Source organism: Narcine bancroftii, chromosome 8 (assembly GCF_036971445.1).
Source record: "Narcine bancroftii isolate sNarBan1 chromosome 8, sNarBan1.hap1, whole genome shotgun sequence".
Classification (NCBI taxonomy): Eukaryota; Metazoa; Chordata; class Chondrichthyes; order Torpediniformes; family Narcinidae; genus Narcine; species Narcine bancroftii.
Window position 1 is genome coordinate 9,941,554 of NC_091476.1, and position 12,955 is coordinate 9,954,508.

Below are 12,955 nucleotides of genomic sequence, written 5' to 3' on the forward strand. Positions count from 1 at the left end.
TTACTCATCAATGAACAAAGGTTAGTCTCCTGAATGAATGATAAAGTTGGAGTGATGGATATGACATCCCATGAGGATATGGATTTTGTGGGAATGAAATTCCATTGGTCCCCAAGGCCAACTGCATCAGTCAAGTCAAGTTTATTGTTATCTGATTGTACAAGTATAACCCGACGAAACAGCATTCTCTGGTCCTTGCATAAACAGATACATGTGCAGGACAAGTATTTCATCTTTACAAATAAATCAATAGATATTGATTTTTGGAAATATTGATTTCCAAAAATCAAATGAGAGTCTCGGATAGTTAGTGTGAGCAGTTCCTTTGGTCGTTCAGCATTCTCACTACCTGTGGGAAGAAGCAGTTCCTCAGCCTGGTAGTGCTGGCTTTGATCCTCCTGTATCTTTTCCCCAACAGGAGCAGCTGAAAGATGCTGTGTGAAGGGCGGAAGGGGTCCTCAATGATTTTGTGCAGCCTTTTCAGACAACGATCCCAGTACATTACATCAATGGAGAGGGGAAGGAAGGGAGACTCCAGTGATCCTTTCTGCCACTCTTATGGACCCATGGATTAAACTCCAATCCACTTCTCTGCAGCAACCGTACCACACTATGATGTAGGCAGGCAGGGGGCTCTTGATAGAGTGATAGTTCCATCATTAGGTGCCTGGGTTTGAAATGTTAGCCCCATTCTAAATTAATCCCTTTCAGCAGTGGTTCATACCTGCCATGGAACATGATGAAGGTTGATCTGATTGTGAAAAATGAGACTTTGTTTCCACAAAAGAACTGTGGTCAACCAGAACAATGCAGCCATAAATTAATGCATTTTCAAGAGGTAGATTGGAGAGGGTTTATTCCTTGCGTTATTCTCCTCAGTACAACTAATCTTCTTGAGGTTGTCTAACTCTCAGTAATGGGCATTCAAAGTCAATATAGCCTTGTTACGGAACTCAGGTGTCCTGAGTCTTTAGCTGAAGGAGGAAGGTAGAAGGTAATCAGAAGACTGTTTTCTTGGACTACCTGGGATTGATATGAAATTGGACTCTCATTCTTTTTAATTCAATTTACAAAGCAATTAATACTGTGTTAACATTAATTGTTTCTCTTAGTTTTGTTACCACAGAAAAAATGTTTGTTGAGTCTTGGAAAGCTTGGCTTTGATTAAAAGTATGCATTTCTTATTCTTGACTATTCTAAAACGCAGTCATTTGTTTAAGCTTTGTCATGTTATTTTCAAACATTACTCAAATTTTAAAAAATTATTCCGAGATCTCTGAATTGACTCCTTTAGTGTAAAAGATAGGTAAGATTTGGGTCTCTGGTTTGTGGTGCCCCAGGGAAGGAGATGTGTGCCTAATATTTGATCCTAATTAATTTCACAGGCTCAACCTTAATTAAAAGGTATCAGCAGGAGCTCTGTGTAATTCACCTGCTACTGGGAGTTTAGAGTTTTGTGTGGGGGGTGGGGGGGAATATCATAGATTTCTGCATCAACTTTAATCAGCCATATCTGACATTTGAAATGCAAGGTTATTCTTCAAGTGAGCTATTTATTTGCAGCATTATACCCAAGCACTGGTAAGGCAAAGCCTGACAGGTGTTAGGATGTAACAGTAATTCTATTGCATCTACAGAAAAGTGGAAAGGAAAACTGCAGTCTGTAGCCCCTTGTGCGTAATGCAATGAAAAGGATCCATGTGCTTCACATTTTCTTAATAGATTTGCATCAACAGAAGAAACTTGCACATATGGATAAACTATTTGTACTTGATAGTGACAAATCAGTGTCGTGTAAATCGTATTTTCCTTCTAGATGCATTTAGAAAGAAGTTTGACCAGCATGAGACCATAAGATACAGGAGCAGAAGTAGGCTATTCAAGAGTCCTTGTGCCTTATGAAGGAGAAGGAAAGAGAGGCATGTACGTTGAATGAGGATTGACAAGAGGAGGGTCACAAGATAAAGGAACAGAAGCAGGCCATTAAGCTGAACTATGCTCACACCTAGTTCCAATTTCTAGCCTTTCAGTGGAATGTAAAGGGGAAACCTGGATTGCAAGGATTACATTCAGACTACGGCTCTGTGGCCTAAAATGTTGATACCAATGTTTATCTCTCTGTCTTTCCTCATCCAAATCCATCAGTGGAAGACCCTATTTCCTTTCCCTTCTTGTGCTTGGCCAGCCTCCTTCTAAATGCATCTATAATGTTCATTTAATCGACTTACTGAGGGAGTGAGTTCTGCATCTTCACTACGCTTGCAAGTTTCTTCTGAAATCCCCATAGATTTCCTGCTGATCGTCTTTTTTTTTAATGACCTCTATTTATTTTCTTCCTTTCAAGTGGTTCTCTCATTTTCTGCTCTATCAAATGCTTTCATCAAATAAGTGCTTCTGTTTGGTCACCTTGAAGTCTTTTCTCAACAGAAAAGAGATCCTGTCCTGTCATTCTTTCCTGATTTACATATCCTTCCATTTCTTGTCTCATCCTTATAAATCCTCTCTTTGCTCTTTCCATGACTATCTCCTTTTGATAATATTGGAGTCTGCTAAGAAGCAGGAGTCCAAGTGTCATCTGATGTGGTTCAACAGAAGTTGAGATTGATTTGCATACTTTTCATTTCTATCCATTGAAAAATATATGTCAGTGCTTAGTTTCATTTACCAAGGGCTCGTGGCATCAAGAGAAAGAAGAAAATCAAGAATTTCCTTCTTGAGAAGAATTCATTTTTGGAATTGGCTATTAATGTTGATTTCTTAAGTATATTCAAGCTGAAACAGGCAAATTTCAGAATATAAGAATAAAGGTGTAAGGAAACAGGGAGGAAAGTGGAGGTGAAGCCTGTGATTGTGTTGAATAATGAAGGCAGGTCAGAAGCTGATGGCTTTCATATTGCCATGCCCTGATATTTACCTCTCATAATGCAGCCAACGCAAGGGTGCTGTGAGAAAGGACCACAGTCTTGAGTCCATCAGTTACTGGGCCTTGAGAGGCTGAGACAGAGAAGTTCCTCAAAAAACAGAGGGTGGGGATTAACAACAGGGTGCCATAATGGTGGCAATGAAATTCATCAAAATTAATGTACAGTGTATGGATACGAAAGGAAGGGTGGGAAGAGACCTTAAATGGTTTTCCTTTTGTAAATAATTTATTGTGAGTAAAGTCTATTTTTGATTTTTAAAATTCTGGACATGGGGTGGCTGTTTAACCCTTGTATTCTAAACATATTAATCATTTCAAAGATCAATAAATTTATTCAACAAATTCTTCCAATGAAGTCTACCTGTTTGATACAGTTCAGATTCACATATTAAGAATGGATGCATTCACTGTCTCTGCTGGTGACATTTCCAACATCTCGATACCGCCCCTATTGAAAGCTGTCAGGAATAAACAGGAAATGCCCTTATATATAACCATATAACAATTACAGCACGAAAACAGGCCAATTTGGCCCTTCTAGTCCACACTGATCCAAGTACCCTCCTCTAATCCCACTTACCAGCACTCTGCCCATATCCCTCCATCCCCCTCCCATCCATATACTTATCCAACTCTTTCTTAAATGACAAAATTGACCCTGCCTCCACCACCTTTCCCGGAAGCCCATTCCACACAGTAACCACTCTCTGAGTAAAGAAGTTCCCCCTCATGTTACTCCTAAACCTTTGCCCGTCAACTCTCAACCCATGACCTCTTGTATCCATCTCTCCTACTCTCATTGGGAAAAGCCTTTCCACATCAGCTCTATCTATCCCTCTCATTATCTTAAACACCTCTATCAAATCCCCTCTCAGCCTTCTACCTTCCAAGGAATAAAGACCTAATTTGCTCAATCTCTCCTTGTATTCCAGATGCTGAAACCCAGGCAACATTTTTGTAAATCTTCTCTGCACTCTCTCTATCTTGTTATCCTTCCTATAAATCGGTGACCAGAACTGCACACAGTACTCTAAATTTGGCCTCACCAATGCCTTGTACAGTTTCATCATTACTTCCCAACTCCTATATTCTCGGCACTGATTTATATAGGCAAGCATACTAAAGGCCTTCTTCACCACCCTATCCACATGCACTCCTACCTTTGGGGACCAATGCACCATTATTCCTAGATCTTTCTGCTCCACTGCATTCTTCAATGCCCTCCCATTGACCACATATGTCTTGCTTTGATTATTCTTTCCAGAATGAAGCACCTCACACTTATCAGCATTAAACTCCATCTGCCATCTTTCTGCCACTCCTCTAAGCAGTTTAAAACCCTCTGCAATCTTTGAAAACCCTCTTCATCATCCACAATTCCCCCTATTTTAGTATCATCTGCATATTTACTAATCTAATTTACCACCCCATCCTCCAGATCATTGATATAGATGACAAACAGCAACGGTCCCAATACTGAACCCTGATAATTCCTCATAATTAAGAGAACAAAAATCAATAACATTTTCTAGACTTCCTCTGTTCTAAAAACTAATGCCAATTTTCTCAAATACAAATGGAAAATTCTGGAAACACAGCAGGTCAACCAGTATTCTATGTCAAGAGAAACAGCGCAAATACATTAAGTCAAAGACCCTTTGCCACAATTCAATAGCCACACCATGGGTTCTGTCAAATGGTCTGAGACCTGGAGTATCAACTCTGCTTCTCTTTCCACAGATGCTGCCTGATCTGATGAGTGTTCCCGGTATTTTCTGGTGTTATCAGCAGATTTAGATTAACATAGCTTCTTCTATTCTTTTTCATCCATGCACTCACTGAAAGTCATTTAAGGACAACCACACGCTACATTGTCACGAAACACTATCCCTTCCTATATTTTGGTTTATTTGCAGTTTATCCCACTGACATCCAAGCTTTCAACACTGCTTTGCACCCTACATTCTCAGATACACACATCCATTGAATGCTGTTACCTGATAAGGTGTGTGTAATTTACATTTTTACTTAACTGATGTAGCAATGGCTCAGTCACATGATGCAAGAAGGGCAACAAGGAACAGTGGCAGAGGAAGACAAGGAACCTGCTACCTATGAAATACTTTGGAGTGAAATCGTTATTCAATGAGAAAGGACATGAAGATATTTATAATGACCAGAATCTTATCTATATGCAGTTTGGTTGAGTTTGCAGCTGATCTATTTCTTAACATGGAAGGAAATGATTCTGGGAATGAAAGGGTTATCATATGAGGAGTGTTTGACAAGTCCTTGGCCTGTACTCATTAGAATTTTGGAGAATGAGGTGGAATCTCATAAAAACATTTCAAATGTTGAAAGGCATGTAGATTTGAAAAGTTGTATCCCACTGTTCGGCTCCGAATCATGGGTCCTCTACCGGCACCACCTACGGCTCCTAGAACGCTTCCACCAGCGTTGTCTCCGCTCCATCCTCAACATCCATTGGAGCGCTTACACCCCTAACGTCGAAGTACTCGAGATGGCAGAGGTCGACAGCATCGAGTCCACGCTGCTGAAGATCCAGCTGCGCTGGATGGGTCACGTCTCCAGAATGGAGGACCATCGCCTTCCCAAGATCGTGTTATATGGCGAGCTCTCCACTGGCCACCGTGACAGAGGTGCACCAAAGAAAAGGTACAAGGACTGCCTAAAGAAATCTCTTGGTGCCTGCCACATTGACCACCGCCAGTGGGCTGATAACGCCTCAAACCGTGCATCTTGGCGCCTCACAGTTTGGCGGGCAGCAACCTCCTTTGAAGAAGACCGCAGAGCCCACCTCACTGACAAAAGGCAAAGGAGGAAAAACCCAACACCCAACCCCAACCAACCAATTTTCCCTTGCAACCGCTGCAATCGTGTCTGCCTGTCCCGCATCGGACTGGTCAGCCACAAACGAGCCTGCAGCTGACGTGGACTTTTTACCCCCTCCATAAATCCTCGTCCGCGAAGCCAAGCCAAAGAAGAAGATCCCACGGTGGGAGAGTCTAAGTGAACACCCTTTAGGATTGATAGGAATTTCTTCAGCCAGTGAATTTGTTGACATAGGTGGCTGTGGAGGCCAGGTCATTGGGTGTATTTAAAACAGAGATTAATAGGTTCTTGATTAGCCAGGGCATCAAAAGCTATGGGGAGAAGGCCGGGCTGTAGGGCTGAGTTGGCAAATGGATCAGCTCGTGATTGAATGGTGGTGCAGACTTGATGGGCTGAATAGCCTATCTGCTCCTTATATTTTATGGTCTTATGGTCTAGTATGGGGACACCAATACCCCTGAGCATAATGCCCTGAAAAAACATAGTGGACATATTCCAAGACATAATAGGTAAAACTCTCCCCACCATCAAGAACATCTAAAGGGAACAATGCCGTTAGGATCCATACCACCCACCACATGCTCTGTTCTTGCTGCCACCATCAGAAAAGGGGTGCCACAGACTTGCACCACCAGGTTCAGGAACAGCTGCTACCCCTCTGTCATCAGGCTCCTCAATAACAAACTTATTTAAGAACTCTAACGTTTGCACTTTATTTATTTATTTTTCTCTCTCTGTATTGCAGTCAGTTTGTTGACATTTATTTATTTGTTTACATGTGTATGTTGAGTCACTTTTTTTTCCCTACTGCCAATAAGTGATAATTCTGCCTTGCCCACAGGAAAAAGAATCTCAGGGTTGTATGTGATGTCATGCATGTACTCTGACAATAATTCTGAAATCTGAAGTCTGCTCATAAATTCTGATACCCTCTTCTGTTTCTGAAAGATCTACTGTTAAGTTATGGATAACTGATTGTAGGAAGAGCCTTGTTGTTCCTGAGTCTTGTGGAAGCACTTGGTTGCTGTGCAAGGTTAAACATTGACTTCAGCAGTCCAAATTATTCTGCTAATTAATCTTGTTATTTGTTTCATTTCATATTGTAAAATTTTCATCATGAAATACTACCTTTGGATTCCAATAGGAAATGAATCATGAATATAATTTTTGGTCAGTTGGTGTGGCTTATGCTGAAGAGGAAAGGACAGGTTTCATGACCACTTTTCTTGCACCATAGTTGCTTGGTCTAATCAACGTTTATAAATATTTTAATTATTGTTGGATTTTTGTTGATTACACAGACATAACTCAACCAAAGTACTACCTACCTACATATCAGATGGTTGGTACATCAGTCATCATGTGATTGGTTTCCCAAAGTGAAAAGAAAACAGAACAAAAGATTGAAGCAGAGGAATTATCATTTAAAATGACATCAAAATACTTAGATTCAGGAAGAGGGTGGAAGGAAAAATATTTATTAAATAACGTGCTCCCTTCAAGTGAGTTGCCCTTTTATAGACGCAATGTTAGGTTCCTTGACCTGCTGAGCTTCTCCAGCATTGTGTGTGTTTTTTTATCTCAACCACGGTGTCTTCAGATTTTCGTGTTTTACTATCCTACACTTTCTGTGTAAAGGCACGTCGTCCGGGCGTTTTATGGGCTCAGCAGAGAAATGACAGAAAATTCCATTTCTCAGATTCACATCTATTACTACTTTATTGGAATATTATACAAAAACACTTTCACAAAAATGCAAGGGTAATCAATCTGGCTTTAACCCCAAGTGGAAAAGTGTATGTTGAAGCATTGCTCTCATCTTTAAGCCAGTAAAGCCGATTCTACCATTTCGAAACCATCATTTTTTCCCCCCAATATAAATATTCAAATTTATGTGCCTGAAATGCTTTTGTCCTCTTCGAATATATCTTATGGAAATTGCAAATATGCAAAAAGGTTTGAAGCCAGAAAGGTAAAACTGAGGATCTGAATTGACATTGCATCCTGGTGTATACACAGGCAAAAGTTGAGAAATATTTCCTTTATTGGTGAAGTGTTCTGATTAATGAGTCCATGCTGGATGCACACATGGAATAGTTGTGTTATCCATGAGTACAGTAGAACTAATAAAAATCAAAGCTAAACAAAAGGTTAGAGGAAAAAGAGATGTAGCAATCAAACACTTATCTTCGGCTGTTGAGAAGACAGCTGTATTCCAGTGTCTGGCCAAGGATAACTGTGACAAGTACAAAGGAAAAGAGGCCGCATCCTGAGGATGAGAGGTCCGTGCGTCTTGTCAGTGTCTCGGACCCTAAAAGAAGGCTTTTAATTGAAAAAAAAAATTGGGAGCTCATCTCTAAGGAAAATGGATGGCGAAGAGAGGACTTACAGAGGCTGTGAAGGCCCAGATGCTATGTATGTAAAGCTGATCTCATCTGATGGTCATGAATTTATTGCGAAAAGAGAACATGCATTGACCTCTGGCACAATTAAAGCTATGCTGAGTGGCCCTGGACAGTTTGCTGAAAATAAAACAAATGAAGTAAATTTTCGTGAGATTCCATCCTACGTGCCATCAAAAGTATGCATGTTTTTCACCTACAAGGTCCGCTACACCAACAGTTCGACAGTGATTCCAGAATTTCCAATTGGCCCAGAGATTGCATTGGAACTGCTGATGGCTGCAAACTTCTTAGATTGTTAGAAAATTTTTAAAAATGTAACTTATAATCCAAAAAAAAATGTGGTCAAACAAATACTTGAAAGAGACTGACAGAAAATTGCTGTCTTCATGGCAGGAGTCTGTGTGGAATTAAATCTGAATGTTTTGCAACCTCGCATATCCTTGGTCATTACAAAAATATAAATTATGAAAAACTTCCAAGTGATTTACAAAAGGCTTTTGACTTTGTTACCAGGATGGCATCTCCAAAATCCTGTTTAAAACTAGCATTTTGCAAAAAAAGTGGTGCCTCTCATCATAGACTCCAGTGAAAGAACAGCAACCAAGCATCAGAATAAAACATTTATCAGAGTTCACTGTTGATCTTGGCTAAGCTGTGTCTTAGGAATCACTTGCTTTGGGATCTTTGACTCTATTCTTTTCATAGATGATGCTCGCAATAATGAATCTGGTCAGCTGATGATCAAGACATCAAGTTGAACAAATTCTTTGATTTGTGCATTAAGTTTAGCATGGTATTCATGTCACAGGATATCAACGTCACACCCAAAATTTACATCAGTAATGAAGTTCTGGATTGTTGATTGTGCAATAAGGCTTAATTGTGGCAATCTCGTCTCATCCAAATTTGAACTACTTGAAGAAAATAGCAAAGGTCTTCCACCTTTGAGAAAATTACCTGGTGTCTGGAACAGCAGCCTGAAACAGAGTAGGCATACAAATGGGGACCCTTCGTCTCTGATCTGAAACATTTACTCTCCTGTTTTTGTGCCAAACGCCAACTCCAATAGAAAGCACCCACAGATTCCTTGTGAATAAATCAGACCATCCTTGCAGTTAAAGTACAATGCAAGCCAATGGGTTACTATTTCCTCCCTTTGTATTGAATTATTTTAAGGGTAAACAGTATGAAGCTCCAATAAAAGAGTAATTGTTAGTTCTGTACTGCGTTTCCATTACAAGGTGTCCATGCTTTATTAGCTAGGGTGAAGCTCTGTTTCTTTTTTTGTTATGGTTTTAATTTCCCTCTTGCATTTCATTGAAGAGTTACTGACCTTCACCATTTTCTATCGTATATTGCTTTTATTATGAACATGGTTTACTCAAACAAATTATATGAGCTGAAAGACTAATGCATGTCATTCATTGATGTAGGAACTGTTATTCCTTCCTCTCCCAATTGTCAGTCAATCGTTTGCACCAATTCCTCTTGTTGGTACCTAAGAATTCCAGGAATAATTTAAAAACCTCGTCCAACATATTGGGAAAGATTCCAGCTCAGGAAGGAACTACCCTTGTTTTGTCATCTCTTAGTTTGTGCTTAGTTTTGATGGCATCCAAATTATCAATACCTCTAGTGAAAAAGCTGTGAGCAATTCCCAGTGGAATTACTTAAGTAATATCAGAGTGGATAAGGATGAAATTATCTCATGCTCTCTCACTCTTTTGAGGCTTGATACTTTGTATCTTTTTTAAAGTGGTTCTGCAAGTCAGAATCAAACAGTAGGAAAAACCTTTTCACACTGAAAATTCCTTTTCTTCTCAACTGGCAGTTTATTAACTTCGCAAGATGTATTCGCTTGGCTGTTTTCATTTTGTTCTTTCAGACACAACCTTGCCAACTTTTCCATCACTACCACCAGTTACTTCAATGAATTCAGTGGCCAGAAGTCAACAAATCTTCCCTGGAAATTAATCGCTGATTTCAGTAGAGCCTTGATTTGGGCCTGAAGTTTTCCTCACCAGTGCTAGAATGTAAATCCTCTTGTTTTTCAGTCCTATTCTATCCGAAAACAATGTTTCTCCATTATCTTTTCCTTTCTAAAGTATACCTATGTTATAATATTTATATTATGTAAAATCTCTGAAATGAATGTCTGAAGCTGGAAAATTACACCATTCATCTCTAAATTTTCCTTAGCATTTGTGATCAGAACATGTTCACCTCTTCATTGTCTCTGGGTCCTATGAGTGAAGGAGATTTCCATACCATCAATGTGGTCTTTTTAGACTTTTGGAAATTTAAAATTAAATGAATTTGGCAGCATAACACAGCTAAAGTGTTTACTGACATAATTTACTGTTCAGCTATAGTGTGTGGTAGACCAACTCCCCCAAGTCTCATAAGTTTTACCCTACCTTTTCAATGCACATACTTTTTCCATTCTTGCTGACAATAAATAGCACCAGTTCTTCATATTATACTGCACTTGATCAGATAAAACACGAATCCCATTAAGCCAAACTTTGCTAATAGTTATTTGTTGCCTTCCTGCTCCAAGCCTATCAGTTAACCTGCATTAAAATCATGATTTCAGTGATGTGTCTGCATGGGAGGCTTGAAGGTCCAACAAAGATATGGGAAATTCTCTTTTACTTTCAACATTAGATTCCAGCACCACATGATTGCTTTGTTCCTTGAATCCATTTATACAATTTCTAAAGTACAACCATTGAGCTTGATGAGCAATGAATGAGGGAGGGCTTCTTTTACAAACCAACAGACAATTTTCAAAATTTCTGGGTGACTCTCTTTGGGATTTTTCTCTCATATGTTTGATACGGGCATCGTGGGAAGAAGCTTGGGGGATTCCTATGGCCCTTCCCTATTAGTGAAGTTCATCCCCTAATTTGATTGATGGATTTCCCCCATTAGATTTTCACATATTAAGTTGATTTAATAAGATCTGTTTCCTCTAAAGTTTGTCCTTGGGAAGTATCCTTTACCATGCAGCCTATTTCCATTATGGCTAGTTTGTTTGAATAATTACTGATGCTGCTCAGTGTGATTCTGCGGAATTTGGAAACCATTTAATGCGAACTGTCTTTAAGAATTGCTGGAGGAACTCAGCAGGTCAGACAACAGTCATGAATAGAAATGATCAGTCAACCTTTATCAAGGCGACAGGGAATGAGGTAATATTATGTATATAAAAATGTAAAGGTTCATGTAATACTACATTTAGAATGTAACAGACATGAAAGTTTTTAAACTTTGTCTACTATAAGGAAGACAGAGAGGGTTAGGCATTTTGGTCCAGTGCCCCTCACAGAAATGAGGCTCCAGAGAGGAACAAATTCATGACCCCTGGTTTACAAAACCAGTGCTCCACTGAGCTATCGGAGCCTCAAAGGGGAAATGCAGCTTGGGGAGAGGCCCAATGGTGATAGGACAGAAGGTGTGAGAGGCGGAGAGGCCAATAGGAAGGTGTGTGTGTGGTGGGGAGGGGGTTAAAAAAAAAATATGAAAACAGTGGAACCAGATAGGAGTGGTGGAGGGTTACTGAAAATGTAATGTTCATGCCCACCTCACTGACAAAAGGCAAAGGAGGAAAAACCCAACACCCAACCCCAACCCACCAATTTTCCCCTGCAGCCGCTGCAACCGTGTCTGCCTGTCCCGCATCGGACTTGTCAGCCACAAACGAGCCTGCAGCTGACGTGGACTTTTACCCCCTCCATAAATCTTCGTCCGCGAAGCCAAGCCAAAGAAGAATGTTCATGCCATTGAGTTTAAGTCTGTCCAGGGGAATATGATGCATTATTCCTTATGTTGACGTTTGGCCTCACTCTGATGAGCCCAAGAATATGTCATTGTAGGAATGGTTGGCCACAGGAGGCTCAAGTTTAGAGCCACAGGTGCTTGGCGAAATGGTCACACAATCTGTACTTGGTCTCACTCATGTCGAGGAGGCCACATCCAAAGCACTGAATGCAGTAGATTAGGTTAGATGACGTGCATGCGAATCTATGCCTCATCTGGAAGGTTCTATTTGTGGCCACTGATGAGGTAAGGGAGGAGACGTAGGGACAAATTTTGCCCTTGACAAGAACATCAACCAACGTAAGCTACTGTGTTCAGTGTAGCCTCCTCACAATTGGTCAGACCAAATGCAGACTGGGCGACTGCTTCACCGAACACCTACACTGTTTGTGGGGCCAAATTTGAGCTTCCCGAAGCCAACCGTTTTAATTTCCCTAAGCATTCCTCCAGGGAAATGTCTGTTCTTGGCCTCATCCACTGTCAGAGTGAGTCTAAACATAAACCTGAAGGACAACGCCATATTCCTCCTGAACCTAATGGCAGCAACATTTATTTTTCTCATTTGAGGTCACTCCTATGTCCATTTGCTCCCATTGTTTCCATCCCCTCTTTACCTACTCCAAAACTTAATATCTCGACCCCCCTGACTCCCCTTCCCATTCAACCTGCCTCTCCACCTTTCTGGCCCCTACCCCAGGTAATGTCCTCCTTTATATATAACCTAATATCACCCCTTCCCTGCAGTCCTGACCATTTCTACCCAGGAATGCTGTCTGACCTTTCAGCAATTGTTCCTCGGCTGAAGGTCCCGGCAGGTCTTCTGCGTTTCTCTGGGATCGATCCAGTAATGAGCGGTCCACTCACCGAGGCCGGCGGTGTTTCACAGACCACCACCTCCTCGGTCTTTTGAACCCCCTTGAAGGACCGTTCATCATCCATCCCGTGGCGTGCG

At 40.7% G+C, this 12,955-nt stretch overlaps 1 pseudogene; it reads left to right on the top strand.

Moving 5' to 3' along the window:
* Positions 1–8,087: 8,087 nt before the first annotated feature.
* LOC138741656 (elongin-C pseudogene) lies at positions 8,088–8,480 on the top strand (annotated as a pseudogene).
* Positions 8,481–12,955: the final 4,475 nt, after the last annotated feature.